This window comes from Moschus berezovskii, chromosome 2, assembly GCF_049115385.1.
Source record: "Moschus berezovskii isolate FMDL1 chromosome 2, NW_MosBer_1.0, whole genome shotgun sequence".
Classification (NCBI taxonomy): domain Eukaryota; kingdom Metazoa; phylum Chordata; class Mammalia; order Artiodactyla; family Moschidae; genus Moschus; species Moschus berezovskii.
In genome coordinates this window covers 64,599,457-64,616,728 of record NC_142461.1, presented here as the reverse complement: position 1 = coordinate 64,616,728, position 17,272 = coordinate 64,599,457, and the positions used below count along the sequence as shown (strand labels likewise).

The window sequence follows — 17,272 nt, the reverse complement described above, 5'->3', positions numbered from 1 at the left end:
AGTGATCACACGTAAATTTCCTTATGTTTCTTTGTTATCCATTCTTTCTTGCCAATTCCTCTGCCCTTAAGCAAATATTGATCTGATTCTTTTTTTATTCAAGTATAGTTGATTTACAGTGCTCTGTTAGTTTCAGGTGTACAGCAAAGTGATTCAAAATGTATGTATACATGGGGTTCCCAGCTGGGACTTGTGGTAAAGAACTTGCTTGTCAATGCAGGAGGCATAATAGACCTGGGTTTGATCCCCTGGAAAAAGAAATGGCAACCCACTCCAGTATTCTTGCCTGGAGAATCCCACGAACAAAGGAGCCTGGTGGGCTACAGTCCATAGGGTCGCGAAGAGTCAGACATGACTAAAGTGACTTAGCACGCACATGTGCAAATATATATATACATACTTGAGTGTATATATAGATATATATATGACATATAAAACACACACACACACATATGCTCTTCAGAATCTTGCCACTCCCCACAGAGAAGCTGAGTCGAGTTTCCCTTTCTTTGAACCTAAGCAGAACCTTGTGTCTCAATGAATAACATGCAGCCAAGGGATGCTGGGTGACTTTCAAAGTTTCCCCAGAAGCGACAGGGTTTCTGCCTGGATATCTCTTGTGATGCTCAGCCTGTGAACCCAGCTACCACCATGCTGTGAGAAAGCCCAAGCTGATCTCAGTAGTGAGGCCACATGGAGAGGTCCAGACCCAAAGGAACCAAGGCCCCCCAGCCAGCAGCCAGCATGAACAAACAGCAGGCGTGTGAGTGACCATGTCTTCTGATGACACCAGCGCCAGCCTTGGGATCTTCCAGCTGAGGCCCCCACACTGTGGAGGGAAGACAAACCATCCCTACCATGCCCTGTCCAAAATCCTGACCCACAGAACTTTAGAACGTAGTAAATGGCTGTTTTACACCATTGAATTTGGGGCAATTTGCTAATGACCCTAGTGACTAGAACACTGTGTGATGATGCACAAGCCACATCTCTCTTGGGGCTAGATTTTCTTGTCACCAGGCTCTTTTTACAGAAAGAAAAAGGGAAAACTGGAAAAGTACACACCCACCCTGTTCCCTCTGCTCACTGACCCTCCCCAACTTCTTTCAACCGCCCCCCCCCAGCTTTACTGAGGTAGAATTGGTGTAACAAAATCATACTTCATTAAAGTATTTTGTTGTTGTTGTGCAGTCACTAAGTCATGTCCAACTCTTTGCAACCCTACTGACTACAGCAGGCCAAGCTCCTCTGTTCTCCGCTATCTCCCAGAGGTTACTCAAATTCATCTCCATTGAATTGGTTATGCCATCCAACCATCTCATCCTCTGCCACTCCTTTCTCTTTGTGCCTTCAATCTTTCCCAGCATCAGGGTCTTTTCAATGAGTCTGCTCTGCGCATCATGTGGCCAAAGTACTGGAGCTTCAGTTTCTGAATCAGTCCTTCCAATGAATATTCAGGGTTCGTTTCCTTTAGGATTGACTGGTTTGATCTCCTGCAGTCCAAGGGACTCCCCAAGAATCTTCTCCAGCACAATTCAAAAGCATTAATTTTTCGGCACTCAGCCTTCTTTATGGTCTAACTCTCACATCCATACATGACTAATGGAAAGCTCATTTCTTGTTCACTTGCTCAGTCATGTCCGACTCTTTGCAACCCCATGGACTGCAGCAAGCCAGGCTTCCCTGTCCTTCACTATCTCCCAGTTTGCTCAAATTCATGTCCATTGAATCGGTGATGACATCCAACCATCTGACTCTCTATTATCCCCTTCTCCCCCAGCCTTCAATCTTTCCCAGCATTAGGGTCTTTTCCAATGAGTCGGCTCTTCATATCAGGTGGCCAAAGTATTAGAGCTTCAGCTTCAGCATCAGTCCTTCCAATGAATATTCAGGGTTGACTTCCTTTAGGATTTATTAGTTTAATCTCCTTGCTGTCCAAAAAGGGACCTTTCTTGGCAAAATGATGTCTCTGTTTTTTAACACACTGTCTAGGCTTGTCATAGCTTTCCTTCCAAGGAGCAGGCATCTTTAACTTCATAGCTGCAGTCACTGTCCACAGTGATTTTGGAGCCCAAGAAAATAAAATCTGTCACTGTTTCCACTTTTTCCTCTTCCATTTGCCATGAAGTGATGGGACTGGATGCCATGACTTTTGTTTATTCAACATTGAGTTTTAAGCCAGCTTTTCACTCTACTCTTTCATCTTCATCAAAAGGCTCGTTAGTTCCTCTTCACTTTCTGCCATTAAAGCGGTATCATCTACATATCTGAGGTTGTTAATATTTCTCTGGAAATCTTGATTCTAGCTTGTGATTAATCCATCCCTACGTTTCCCAAGATGTACTATGCATATAAGTTAAATAAGCAAGGTGACAATATACAGCCTTGCTGTACTCCTTTCCCTATTTTGAACCAATCTGTTGTTCCATGTCGAATTCTAACTGTTGCTTCTTGACCTGCATACATGTTTCTTAGACGGGTAAGGTGGTCTGGTTCTGCAGTTTATTGTGATCCACACAGTCAAAGGCTTTAACATAATTAATGAAGCCAAAGTAGTTTTTTTTTTTAATTTGCTTGCTTTTTCTATGATCCCATGGATGTTGGCAATTTGATCTCTGGTTCCTCTGCCTTTTTTAAAATTCAGCTTATATATCTGGAAGTTCTCAGTTCACATACTATTGATGCCAAGCTTGAAGAATTTTACCTTGCTAGCATGTGAAATGAGTGAAACTCTATGGCATAGTTTGAACATTCTTTGGCATGGCCTTTCTTTGGGACTGGAATGAAAACTGACCTTTTCCAGTCCTGTGGCCACTGCTGAGTTTTCCAAATTTGCTGGCATATTGAGTGCAGCACTTTCAGAGCATTTCAAATATTTTAGGATTTGAAATAGCTCAACTGGAATTCCATTACTTCCATTAGCTTTGTTCGTAGTAATTCTTCCTAAGGCCCACTTCACTTCACACTCCAGGATGGCTGGCTCTCGGTGAATGACCACAGTATCATGATTATCCGGGTCATGAAGGCCTTTTTTGTACAGTTCTTCTGTGTATTCTTGCTACCTCTTCTTAATCTCTTATGCTTCTGTTAGGTATACAGCTGTGTTGCCATCACCACAACCCAGGTAACAAATGTATCCCTCATCGCCCAAAATTTCCTGGTGACTCTTTTTTTTATATGTGGTAAGAACACTTACCACCTAAGAAATCACTCCAAATCACTGTGGATGGCGACTGCAGCCATGAAATAAAAAGACGCTTGCTCCATGGAGGAAAAGCTATGACAAATATAGATCGTCTTAAAAAGCAGAGATCACTTTGTTAAAAAAAAGTCTGTATAGTCAAAGTGATGGTTTTTCCAGTAGTCATGTATGGATGTGAGAGTTGGACTATAAAGAAAGCTGACCACCGAAAAATTGACACTTTTGAACTGTGGTGTTAGAGAAGCCTCTTGAGAGTCCCTTGGACAACAAGGAGATCCAACCAGTCAATCCTAAAGGAAATCAACCCTGAATATTCTTTGGAAGGACTGGTGCTGAAGCTGAAGCTCCAAATACTTTGGCCACCTGATGAGAAAAGCCAGCTCATTGGAAAAGACCCTGATGCTGGGAAAGACAGAAGGCAGGAGGAGAAGGGGATGACATAGGATGAGATGGTTGTATGGCATCACTGATTTAATGAACATGAGTTTGAGCAAGCTCCGGGAGATGGTGAAGGACAGGGAAGCGAGGCGTTCTGTAGTCTGTGGGATTGCAAAGAATCAGACACGACTGAGCGATTGAACTGAACTGACTGAAGAACACTTAACATGAGACCTTCTTACACTGTTGGTGGGAATGTAAAATTGATGTAACACTGTGGAGACCACTATGAATGTTCCTTTAAGAACTAAAAACAGAGCTTCCATATGATTGCTGGCATACACCCAGAGAAAACTGTAATTCCAAAGAAGAAGAAGAAAAAAGTCGCTCAGTCGTGTCCGACTCTTTGCGAACCCATGGACTGTAGCCTACCAGGCTCTTCTGTCCATGGGATTTTCCAGGCAAGTATACTGGAGTTGGTTGCCATTTTCTTCTCCAGGAGATCTTCCCGACCCAGGGATTGAACCCGGGTCTCCCACATTGCAGGCAGACACTCAACCACCTGAGCCACCAGGGAAGTCCCAAAGGTACATACATACCAATGTTATATTGCAGCACTATTTACAATAGTCAGGACATGGGAACGAACTAAATGTTCGTTCAATAGAAGAATGGATAAAGATGTGGCACATATATAGAATGGAATATTATTCAGCCATAAAAGGAAACATTTGTGACATTTGCAGAGATGTGGATGGATCCAGAGACTCAAACAAAGTGACATTAAGTCAGAAAGAGAAAAATAATTATATATTAGCGCATACATGTGGAATCTAGAAAAATAGTGCAGATGAGCGTATTTGCAAAGCAGAAATACAGACACATAAAAAGCAAATGGATGAACACTAATTGGGAAAGCGGGGGTGGGATGAATTGGGAGATTGGGTTTGACACATATATACTACTGATACCATGAATAAAATAGGTAACTACTGAGAACATACTGTATAGCACAGGATACTCTACTTAATGCTCTGTGGTGACAAGGAGGGAATATATGTATACATATAGCTGATTAATTTTGCCGTATATCAGAAACTAACACAACAATGTAATGCACCTTAACGCCAATAAAAATTTTTTTAAATGTATGAGATTTACCCTTTGCATTTTTTTTTACCCTTTACATTTTTAAGTACACAATTCCCTCTTGTTAATGACAAGCACGGTGCAGGCATTCTGTTTTGTACAGCAGATCTCTGGGATTTACTTCTCTTGTGTAATTTTATACTGATCCAACAACTATGTTTCCTTATCCTCCCAACTTCATCCCTGGTAACAACTATTCTACTGTTTCTATTGTTTTTAAGTCATGTCCAGCTCTTTTGCAACCCCATGGACTGCAGCCAGTCAGGATCCTCTGTCCACGGGATTTCCCAGAGAAGAATACTGGAGTGTGTTGCCATTTCCTTCTCCAGGGGATTTTCCCTACCCAGGGACCCAACCTGGGTCTCTTGCATTAGCAGGAGGAATCTTTACCACTAACCTATGACTTTATTTTAAATGCCTTGAATAAGAGGAACCAGGCAATGTTTGTCCTTCTGTGACTGACCAATTTCACTTAAAATTTCTCCCAGGTTGATCTCTGTGACTGCAAATGGTAGGATCTTTTTTTTGAGGATAATAGTTCATGGTACGTTTCTTTCACATTTTCTTTATGCATTCATCTAATGGCATATATTTGGGTTGTTCCCATATTTTTATTATTGTGAATAACACTGTAAGGAACATAGGAGTGCAGATATCTTTTCAAAGTCCTAACTACAGTATTTTCAGATCTATAACTGAAAGTGCGATGGCTGGATTTATTTCTATTTTTAATTTTGTGAGAGACTTCCATGGTATTTTTCATAATTGCTACACTATTATGTACCATTTAAATTTTATTTTACATTCCCATTGACAGTGCACAAGGATTCTGTGTTTCCGACAAACTCACCAACACTTGTGATTAATATCTTTTGGTTTTTTGATGTTAGACACCCTAACAGGTGTGAGTTAATATCGTCTTGTGGTGTGTGTGTTTGTTTTGCTGAGCTTGCAGGCTCTCAGTTCACCAACTAGGGATTGAACTTGTACCCTTGGCAGTAAAAGCACAGAGTCCTAATTACTGGACAGTCAGGGGATTCCCACCTTGTGGTTTTGATTTGCATTTCCCCAGGATGAATGATGCTGAGCACCTTTTATATATCTGTTGGCCATCAGGAGGTCTTCTTTGGAGAAATTTCTGTTCTCCTTTGCCCATTTTCTAGTCGGGTCATTTCTGTTTTTGCTATTGAGTTTTAGGAGTTCCTTATTTATTTTGGGAATGAACTCCTTGTCAGCATATGGTTTGCAAGTATTTTCACCCACTCCACAGACTGCCTTTTCACACTGTGGATTGTTTCCTTTGCTGTGCAGAGCTTTTATACTTAATGCCATTCCACAACTTTTTACTTTTCCTTCATTCCTTCTTCCTGTCAGACAGTGCAACCTCACTTCCTCAGATAAGCCTTCTCTGTGTTCCCCACTGCTGCCTCCCATGCTAGGTTAGGTCACCTATGGTAATCTTCTGGCGCACTTTATATTTCTTCTTTACCCAGTTTGCAATTATACATTTGTTTATGTGTGTTTTTAAATATGTATTATTTATTTATTTGACTGTTCTGGGTCTTAGTTGTGGCAAGTGGGATCTTTAGTTGCAGCATGTGAATTCTGAATTGTGGCATGTTAAATCTAGTTCCCTGACCAGGGATCGAACCAGAGCTCCTTGTATTGGGAGTACCAAGTTTTAGCAACTGGACCATCAGGAAAGTCCCCTGACAGTTTATTCATGAAACAATGAACTCTGCGAGAAGGATCTCGTTTGTCCCACTCACTGTGATGTCACATCAGTTGGCATGGTACTGGGTACACAGAAAGATGTGGACTAAATAAACTGGGACTCACCCAAGGTCATTCATTTAGCACTAGACCTGGACTATGACCTTGTGTCTAATGTTCATTTCTCTGCTCTGCCAGTTTGCCTCCACTCCACATCTTCTATTGCTTTTTTTTTTCCAGTGCCCAGACTTCTGCCCATCTAGAGATCAAGGCATGATGTTTACACCTTCTCCTCAAACTGAAAAGATTCCATCTTCATCTCAGCAGCCACCTTCTTGCCAAAATAAGCCAGAAGAGGTTATGAGAGTGCCTGCATTCCAGCAGGAGTGTAGCGGGACTGAGAAGAAAAACAGAGAAAAGGAAATATCCTAAAATGTCGATTTGTTTAAACTTCTTCACAAACTGAACAACACAAGGAAACCAACAGAGACAAGCTTGTAATGAAGTAATCACCCAACGCTGCTAATATTCCAGTAACATGAAATGATTCTGCACATTTCATGGGGTAGATATGAATAGGGTCATTAAAATATGGCCAAAGAAGGGAGAGAGAGTTTACTTTTTCTGTCTCCTTAGAGTCTGTGTCTGAAAGCTCAGCAGGAATTTAAACAAATAGCATGGAGGAATGGTGAATCTGATCATATTTAAAGAGAAAGCCCTTCCAAACTTCTCTTTCCTTTGATAAATACATTGACTTCTCCAAGATTTGTTTTTTAAAAACCCTGAAGGGTTTTTTTTTTTTCAATCAGGAGAGCCTACTTGAGAAAAACAAAATTAGCATCAAATTGTTGTGATATTTTTCTGCATATGTTTTTTCCTCGATCAAGAAGAAATTGTCCTGTCATCTAAATGAATGTAAGGAAATTAAAAGGAAGGTGGGTAATAGGAAACTGGGATCAGTATGCTCTCTCTTCTGTTAAAATGTGGAAAATAAAGTTAGAGAAGGGCTGGTCAGGTCAGTGGCACATGGGAAGAGCTACTGACGAAGGGAGGTCACATCAGTAACACAGGTTTGTGAAAGGAGGGCAGAATTGGGTCTCTGAGACTTTAGTCCCACACATTCTAGACAAGATGCAACTGCAGTAAGAAGGGCTGAAGAGAGAGAGAGATGCTCTCAACACCCTTGGCTAAACTAATGGTACAAACTACTGAACTCATGGAGGATGGCAGTTCAATGCTCTGACCTGGGACAAGCTACTTCACTTAAAGCCTCAGTCTTCTCACCCGTCAAATGGGGGAGAAGAAAATCTACTTCCTGGAGTTTTGTAGGTTATATAATTCAAAAGAAATACATATCACCTAGCACATAGTAAGTCGTCCACAACTGTTAGAAGGAAAACTTAGAAACTTCTGCCGGTGAGGGTCCCCTTTTTGGAGGAGGACCCTCAGCTTTAGAGAGGCTGGAGGCCAGCCATGGTTTGGGGGACACTTCAGCCAGCTGTCCCCTACTTCTTCCAGCCAGCTGTCCCCTACTTCTTCCAGCCAAGCAGCTCTTTCTGGGCTGCGGTGAAGCCTGAGGGCCCAAGGCTTGTTACCTAGTTTGCTTAAGCAAGTTCTTTCACACACACACCCATACACACTTTGGTCCAAAAGTTCAGTGAGGTTTTTTTCTTCCTTCTTCCTCTGTTGTTGTTGGGTTCTGATTACTTCCATCTGGTTGCGGCAGCTCGAGTGGAGTCTCTAAAAACAAAACAAAACAAACAAAACCCCTTCCTACCAAACACACAGGCACCAAACCTAGAAGGCTGCTACGCTTCTCACCAGCAGGCGCCCAGAGGGCGACTCGTGCTAGACGCGGCGGGGGGCGCAGGCCGGACCCCGGCACCTGCGCGCGCTGGTGGCTGCCGGAGAGTCGGCGTAGAACCAGCCCCCCCAGAGCCTGCCTCCCTCCCCGCCAGCCCTCCAGTAACCCGCTTCCGCCCCGGCGCCCGGAGAAGCGGGCGCACAGGGAACGCCGACCGGGGCATCTCCCGGCGGAGGGGAAGAGGGAGGTGGGGAGGGCGAGGGATTTCAGAGATTGAAAACAGAACCGTCCCTGCGCCTCGGCTCCGGAGCTCATCTGACTTGAGTTAGCGACCCCCCACCCACCCCGGCGCCTTAAAAAAAAGTGTTGGGGACTGGCGCGCTCTTTCGTTCTCTGCTGGAACTTTCTTCGTAGGTGTGCTTTCTCTCCAGGGCGCTGAGGAGGGTCCTAGGCCGCCCCTCCCCTCCAGGTCCCCGGGATCCCCTCCGGGCGGGGGCGCGCGGCTCGGGCGGGGGCGCGGCGCCCTGTGTGCCGCAGCCGTGCGCGCGGGGGCGCTGCGCCGTGCGGGCGCGCGGCGGGCTGGAGCGCGGGAGTGCCGGAGCTCGCCAGCCGAGGCAGCACGGCTCCGCGGACTTTTTTTCAAACTCCCATCAATGAGTCTTCGAGGAGGAGCGGGAGGCGGCGGCGGCGGCGGCGGCGGACGCGAAGGAAGACGAGGGGGAGCGGGAAGAGCCGGAGGAAGGAGAGCGGGCCGCCCTGCGCGCCGGAGCCTCGGGGAGCTGCCCGCTCGCCGGCTGTAGGGACTGCCTGGCCCCCGCCCTCCTCTCGGTCCCCTCCCCTGCCTGGCCCGCAACGCCCTGGCCAGAGTGAGCCAGGGCACACGGCAGCCCGCGGTGGATCGCCGCGCCAGCCAAGTTGGGATGGGGGCCCGCAGCCACCGCCCGGAGCCCCGGAGGCCACCTGCGTGCTAGAGGCAAACTTTTGTCTCCCTCGGTAAAGTTGCTTTGGCCTTCTTTTGCTTGCTTTTCGTCGCGAAGTGCCCCCTACTTCGGCCGAACTCGGGCAGACTGGGATGCTGCGCCGTCTTGGAGCGTCCCTCGGCCGGGTACCCGCACCGTGGCACGGGGATTCGGGCACCGGGGGCTAGCGCGGCGGCCCGCGTCCGGGTTCTAGCTAAACCAGGCTGGGACCTAAGGGGAATCCAGGGATGGGAACTCGGGACCGAGGCGGCGGTTTTGCATCCTCCTTCCCACCTGGGTTAAAGAGCCTGCCTTCTTGGGGAGCGCCACCGAGCTTGCCTCCACCCCGTCTCCACCGCCCCCGAGCCTGGGGCTACTTTTTCGGGAGTTGGGGGTAGCGCGGGGAGGCTGGGATGCTGCGAGCTGCAGAGGTGGGCCGTGGCAGTGTGTCTCCGGGGAGTGTGCCGGGGGTGGAGGGGCTGCAGCCAGCCGCTGCGAACTTCTAACTGCACTTCTCCGCGCTGCCCGTCCCAAGCCCTGCCTTTCTTTCTTTCTCGCTCCTTCCTCGCCTCCTCGGGCCCTGTCGCCCCCTCCCCCTCGGGCAGGCTTTCCCTCCCGCCTCCCTCCTTGCTTCTCTCCTCCTCCTCCTCTCTTGCCCTCAGCTCTGAGATCCGCTTGACTTCCCCGAGGGATCCTCACGTAATCTCTCGCCCTGTCCTCCGGTCCCCCCACCCCCGCCGCGCTCTTTCTTCCCCGCCCCCACTCATCGTCCACCCCCCCAACCCCGCGCCGCCGGCAATCTCTCAACAAGTATATTTGCTGAGGAATTTGAAAAATCCACTACTGCAACTTGATCTGTGTGCGATGGATGGGGAGCGGCGCAGAGAGAGTTGGGCGCCAATCCTATTAAGGGTTTAGAAAGGGGAGCGTTTTCCTCAGACGGGGCCCGGGGAGGGGGGCCGCTGGTAGGGGGAGGAGGAAGGGAGCGCGTGCGTGTGTGTGTGTGTGTGTGTGTGTGTGTGTGTGTGCGCGCCCCCCGTGTCGGGGCGGGGAGCTGGAAGTGCACCCAACTGGGCGCCTTTTCAGCCCGACAGTAATTGCTGTCACTTCCTAGGAAACCCGACTTCCACTACGCGAGGAGCTGGAGATGGAGCCGGAGCGCCTCACCCCGGGTGCCCTGTCGCAGGGGCGCTGGCGGGCTTTGGATCTCCCTCAGGGTGCTTCCCTCCACTCCCCTCTCTTTTGTGTCATTTTGGTGTGACTTTCAGAATTGATCCCGGCCGGGAAAGAGTCGACCTTTCCCCGGAGTCTGGTGCTGGGCCGCGGGGGTCTTTTACTGCGCTGCTCTGCCTTCTCGCTAGGGCATCCCGCGCGGCGCTCGGCCTCCCGGCAGGACTTTGCAGCCCGGTGGCCGCGGCCGAGTCCCGGGACCCCCGCCCCGCCGTCCTCGCCGGGCGTGTGAAGGTTTAATCCCGACAGCTCCAGATAAAGGGAGCAGTTGTAAAACGCTCATATGCTGTTTGCCGACGAGGCTCAGGGGGATGTTGGAGCGTTTGAAAGTAAACGGTTCCCTCGCAAGCGGCATAAAATAGTGTTTAAACAAATATTGTATCGGCGTGCTCAGGGGGCTCGGTGCCAAAAAGGAAAGTAAATAAACGCTGAAATCCAAAATATACAGCGATGGAAAGCCACGGAATAGGCGGGCTGGTCACCAGTCTCCCGAGGAGATCTGTTTGTTCTACCACCTGACCCAGAAGCCCCCTCCCCGCCCACTTCCTTACCTTGCCTGGGAGTTTCCTTCCCTCGGTGGCTTCCCTGTGTGGGGGCCTCAGAGCGGCTTTGCCCTTGCCTCTGCCCGGAAAAAAACTTATTGTGTAGCTACCTGGGCTGGTCTCCCCAGGGCCGGGCTGGGCACCCTAATTGTGCCTGGCTGCTTTGAGTTCTGGTGGCCTTCAGGCTCGCCCCATCTTCTGGTCTGTCCAGGGTCACTGATTCTTTACGGAGGCAGGAGGCATCCCGACCACTGCAGATACATCCCTTCAGAGCCCCACCTCTTCCCTTCTTGTGCCTCGTTCTTCCTTCATCGTTCCTGCTTTCATTTTCTCAGACCTACTGCTTCGACCCTGATCGCCGGGGGTTCCTGCTTTCATTTTCTCAGACCTACTGCTTCGACCCTGATCGCCGGGGGTTCGCCTCTGGATTTAAGGTCCCAGTCACACCCAGACATGTAGAGAGTTGTCACTTGTCTGAGAGTTTCAAAATTAGTTCTGGTTTGTGATATTTAGGATGGTTTCTATTTCCCCTCTGCTGGGAGAAATACACTAATTTCGTGAGGTTAGTTAGTGATGGTAGGGGGATTTAAACTTAGGCAGGAAGCACTCCAGCGGAAGTCAGTGGGCTGAGAATGCCAATGGGAAGGAGGAAGGCACTCCCAAATCAGGGCTGGACTCACTGAGGACCAAGGCAGGCCTGACTGTTAGGGAGTTTTCTTTTTTTTTTTTTTCATTCTCCATGGGAATGGTTTGGAGGGGAATTTGTACAGGGTCCAGACCCCTTCGGCAGAGCATTCCAGGCTGCTTCCAAACTTACATGGACCCTGCCCGTGGCCTTGGAGGGGACTTTTTGGCTTGGCCCATCTTGAAGGGTGTGTGGGGTTAGAGAGGCCCTTCTGGCTGGGCAGTCTTACAAAGGAGGGTCGGTGTGTGTTTTCCGGGATGCTCCAGCTCACTCGTGGAAGAGGGGGCTACAGGGCTGCTTGTCAATGACTTCTTGCCCGGCTGCAGGGGTCTTGGAGGCTGTGTACTGTAGCTGGCTTGTTTGCACTGCAGACTGAAAGATACACAAATACTTCATGCTTTGTGTACTCCCACAAGTGCCCTGTACACAGTGCAGCCCTTAGGGCTGGATTAGCCAACCTGGCAATTCAGCAGGCAGGCCGACAAAATTGAATATTTGCCTAATAAACACCCTTCTTTCAGCAGGACCTCTCTTGACCACCCAGAAGAAGGCAGAGGGACCTTCACCCTACAGATGCCAGCAAGTCCCTCTAACTGGGACCAGGCAGTTTTCATGCGCACTTTGAAAGACTGTGTGACCCCTGCACACCCAGCTGACTTGTGGAAGCGCAAAAGGCGAGCCCTATAGCTTTATGGACTCAAGGGGTAGGGCAGCCTGCCTTTTCCTGGGAAAAGTGTGTTCAGCCGCATTTCCTTTTATCCCGTGACGCCGGCTCCTAGGCCAGCTCCAGGCAGGTGGAGTCACCTTTCCTGCTTCTTTAGGATGCAGAGGGGTTCTACCTGTGCCAGGCTCCGTTTCCTGGTGCTCAGGGATGGTGCTCAGGCCAGGTGGACCTAGCCGTGGAGGGCTGCAGCTGTATACCCCCTGGGACCTTTGAAAAGGAACCCCTCCCTGGGGTAGCAGCTCCCTGCTTTCTTCTTTTCAGTAAGTGTCAGAGGCGTGCACACTTGAAACATGTGAAGAATACCAAAGAGGGAAACTGTACTCTTAGATTCCAGAAAATTCAGAGAGGCCACAGAGGTGATTGTACCAGCTACCAGAATAGGCCCAGTTTCAGTGATCAAGGCTCACTGGCTTCTAAAGAAGGCAGGAGGGGAGCCTGCTTTTTAATTGTGGCCTCAGGTTTGTTTAAAAGATGGTTTGGTAAGGGGTCCTAGGATGGCTTTGTCATTTGGCAGTGTCTTTTGGTAAAGAACAACAGCTTCATTGGTTTTAAATAAATCCTTGCCACCAGATTCAATACTGTGTATTCCAAAATGAATTTGAATGTTTGCTGTGGACTCCAAAGGATAAAAAAAAATCATTGTTGTTTTTTTTTTCTTTCCATGTTTTTTTGATCATTGTTTTTAGATTTGGAGGGTGACCAAAATATCCTAAACCTTCAAAACTATGTTTAATCCCCTGGGGAAATACCCTAGTGATAACAGAAGACTTTCTGCGTGTTCAGTATCTTGTTTCCCTCATCTCCTTTATCAACAAAAGCATACTCAATATAGTTGCTTGTGTTCTGATTCTAGCTTTTTAAAAATCATACTGTGTGAGGGAAAATAACTCATTTAAGATGTGACCAAAGAGTTCATATAAACTGTTTTTGAGATTTTTGGTTTAAAGTGAATAAGTTCATGTGGTTTTGTGTGTGTGCATGTGTGTCATTTAAAAAACAGCCCCCCCAAAACAGGTTGCTGGGCAATGTGTTTTAACTGTGAGTGCCCGGTTTCAGGCATTAGCATAAGAAAAAAGTTTTAGTGCATTTCCTATTGTCTTGAAAGAAGAGTTTCAGCAAAGGGAAGGAAAGCCGCAAAAGGGTGATGGTCCATTGAGATTCTGCGGCAGCCCCGGCTCGTCATCTGGCCCTGAAATCTGTGATCGGATATCACTTTTATCTCAGTTTCCCATTCTCCGGCCTTTTTCACACGTTCACTTTTTGTCAAGGTTTATTGATTATGTTTTCTTCTCTGCAAATCTGTGGAAAATTTAATGAACCAAACACAGCAGTGAAATAAAAGGGACTTTTTATTCATTAGCAAGGGATTGATTTCCCCCCTTGGGCGGAGGGCCCCTGGCCTCTTGAGAGGTAGTGAGCGAGGGCGAGGGGGAGGGGGTGGCCCTGCCCTCGGACTGAGGCGGGGCCTCCCGGCTGACCAGCACAGTCTCAGCCCCGGACTCCCGTCCGCACTCCATCCTGATGGTTGTTCTGGGCCCGCTGCAGACCTCAGCCTCGACCTCCGAGATCCGGGTTCCCCCGGGATCAGGGCTCCCTGGGCTTAGGGGGCGGAGTAGGGATGGGGATATTTGTGTTCTCCACCCTGGCAAACCTCTCGAGTGCCTGGGCCTTCCCCGGGACACAGTTAAGTAGGGCCCTTCCTCCAGCCCCGGCTTTCAGACCTGTAATTAAGCAAAGCCCCTGGTGTGATGACGCTGTGCTGACTCGGCTGGGTTCTTTGGGGCCGCTTCTCTCTACGAAACAGAGTGAACTTTAGCTCTTTGTAGAGGCTTCCTGGGTAGCCTGGGGTCGGGTTCGATTGTTCGTCTGTCTGTCTGTCTCCCCACCCCCGCTTCGCCCTTCTTCTCTGCCCGCTTTGTCTCCTCGCGGTCCATCTTGCTTGCCCCGTCTTCACTCTCGCTCTCTCTGTCCCGCCTCTCCCCGCCCTACGTCTTCTTTCTCTCCTGGCTCCTGTCTTTTCTTTCCCTCCCTCTCCTCTTTCCTGAGGCATCTTTTTCTTTCGCTCCCCCTCTGCTCCCTCCTCCGTCTCCCCGCCCCTCTCCACTTTCTGCCCGGCGGAGGGCTGGCTGCGAGGCCTGCGGGACGCCGCGTGTCCAGGCCACCGGGACGGTGCCCGCTCACGGGGACTCCTCCGCGCCCCCAGCGGCTCGCGCGCCGGCCGCGCCGCGTCCCGCCCACCTGCCCGCCGGCCGGGTTTGCGGCGCCCAAACAATGGCCACATTGTCCCGGCCGCTCACTGGCCGCCCCCGGCGAGTGGCGGCAGGCCGGACCCTGCTCGTGGCGGCTCGGGAAGAAAGCCAGCGGCCCAGATCCAGATCGGGCGCCTTTGGCGCCGGGTGGAGACCGGAGCGCGCCCGCGCTCACCTGGGGAAGGCGCTTCTCCCTGCCCACGGCCGCGGGCCCTCCGTCCCTCTTCCCAGTGGCTCCCCACCCACTTCTCCGAGAAGGGGATTCATTCCACTTTAGGTGACAGTTTGCAGAGTGAATCGAGAGCATGTCACTAAAGCCAGGAGAAGAGGGGCCACGTTACCAAACTTTTGGCGGCATCAGAAAACTTTTTCCAGAAGGCGTATGTGCTAGTGACTGGAACCACGAAGGCCTGCTTTTGCCCTAACCATCCGCCTTCCCCCACCAAGGCAGGAAAGTAATGGTGGTCACTCAAAATAGTATCCACCGCCCCGCACCGCCCTCCCCTCCCCCCCCAATTCGTCTTGATCTGTAGGGATTGAAGACCTCTTAGCGCTCAGAAAAAGAAGGATCTTTGAATGCTGAGGATGTTAAAAGAGCGTCGGTCCCGGGTCCAAGCAGACGCTTAGCAATGCTCCTTTGTGTTGTGGACAATGCAATAAGTCAGCCCGACTTTTGAGCCACATTTATAAGGAACTGTAAGGGCCGCTCAAGTACACTTGTGCTAAGTTGAATTGATTGAAATTTAATGGCGGTTAGTGGCGATGAATGGTAATGATTTCCCAGCGTATCTTTGGCATACTTGACATTAATAACCGGAGTGTGTGTGTATACCCGCACCGGGAGCCTGCCACACACGTGAGGCGGGAGCATTATTCATTTTCTGAGATGCTGGTCCTTCGCCTCCTTCCTCTCCTCAAATCCTTTTCCTTTTCACCATAATTCAGTTTTTCAGATGATGTAAAAACAAAAAAATCAAAGTGAAAAAAGGAAAGAGAAAAATCTTTCTCCATTGAGTTCGTACATCATGTCAATATAATTTTGAGCTCATGATTTTTTTCAGTTCCTACATAAATCAGCTTCTAATATACAGAATGTGATGAATTTGTTTTAGCTGCCACCATGAATTAATGTTATGCAAATAGAAGCTTTGCAGGTGAAATGATTTACTTAATAATTTCAACTTCTAATATTTAAACTCATTCATTATGTTGGGAGTTAAAAAAAAGAAGTCCATATTTTTCAACCTGTGATGGGGAGATTAGTATGCAAGTATATGCGGCATAGGCAGGTCTTGATGGCCAGAAAATAGCTCTTAATGTGTTGATTCTTTCTAGGAGGATCTGTACTTCACCAAGCAGAGGTTTAAGAAGCAGGGGATGGAAGTTTTAACAAGTGCCTTCCGGGGGAGGACATAAATGCGTGGAAATAAATCCCAAGTGACCAGCACTGTAATACGTCTCCTGGGACTGTACAGGCTCTACTTTGGGAATCTAGCTGGGCTTTGCTTTTGAACTAGTCTTGAAGGATGAGTCTGTCTAAGCCAGGTGAAGGGTGAAGGGGCTCTGATGCTCCCTGCCCCCATCTTTGTCACTGGTTTGTTGAGACCATCTTAAGAGCGAGTTGTTAATAGCTGCCCAGACTGCCCCACCAAAAAAAAAAAATGCTAGGAAGACTTTCCAATGTGTATCATCTTTGCAGGATGTGTTTTCTTCTGGAAAAAGTTGAGGAGGAGAGTAAAAGTGATGGATAAGTGCCCTGGGATGAGTTATGAGCCTGAAACCTTGGGTTACCCTCCAAGAGTGTGTGACCAGTCACTTAGGAGCTGGGTGATCTGGTGCAAGTTGCCTGGCCTCTCTGTGGAAGGGGCGGGACTTGGCAGGTGTGATCTCTCAGATCCTCCAGCCACAATTTCTTGGGACTCAGCACACCGTGCCTCTCACAGTCATCGTTAAGAATCAGACCTCAGGCAGGGTTGGTGGGGGGAACCAAGATCTGGACAGAGTGTGGGGTCTTGGTCTTTGCCTCTGCTTTTGGGGAGAGTATAGTGAGGCTCCTCTCAAGGAATAACCCTCCTTCCCCGACCTCCCTGCCTGTCACTACCTAGTCAGCTGTAGTGCTCAGAGCTCCTCTGGTATGTGGTCATTGGGTGAGCGGGCGTGGGGTGGACGTGGGGACATTGGTGGGGGTGGGTGCACTTGGTCTGCAATGGCCTTTTCAGACTTTCCTGAAGGCTACAGCCAAGTTGAAGGGTGGGCTGACACATAAATATGTCTTGGATCTCTGAAGATAAGTGTCGAGTTTTGACTTGCCTTCTCCAAAAATTGAGGTCATCGTGATCAGATGATGGGTTGAAAGGACATCACTCAACCATTTCTGCAGACAGCAGAGCATTGTGCAGGGGTGATACATTGTGTGTCCAGGCAGCGACAGAGTATTTAGGGCTGACTCTCACTCTCTGCGGAGATCAAGGTGAGGGGACGTCATTGATGGTCGCTGGCTGAACGTGCCTCATTCGTGTAGGGAGAGAAGGAATCTGACTCAGCAGTCACTTAACCAGGAGTTGTCAGGTGCACTGGCGGCAGGATGAAGTAGGGTGGCAGGGTTTGAATGTGATTGGGATGTCTTCATCTTTCTAA

At 48.9% G+C, this 17,272-nt stretch overlaps 1 protein-coding gene and 1 long non-coding RNA gene across 2 annotated transcripts in view; one reads left to right on the top strand and one right to left on the bottom strand.

Annotated features, from left to right (window-relative positions):
• Positions 1–6,437: 6,437 nt before the first annotated feature.
• Positions 6,438–11,115, bottom strand: LOC129537672 (uncharacterized). Its single transcript, XR_008682075.2, has 3 exons — positions 10,987–11,115; positions 8,083–8,182; positions 6,438–6,839 (listed from the first exon to the last, which is right to left on the bottom strand). It is a non-coding gene; the product is annotated as an uncharacterized LOC129537672 (long non-coding RNA).
• GLI2 (GLI family zinc finger 2) overlaps positions 8,253–17,272 on the top strand; it is a 266,098-nt gene continuing 257,078 nt past the window's right edge. Inside the window, exon 1 of the mRNA XM_055397327.2 lies at positions 8,253–9,239. The gene's annotated coding sequence lies outside the window, so the exon portion shown is untranslated. The remainder of the gene's footprint in view (positions 9,240–17,272) is intronic.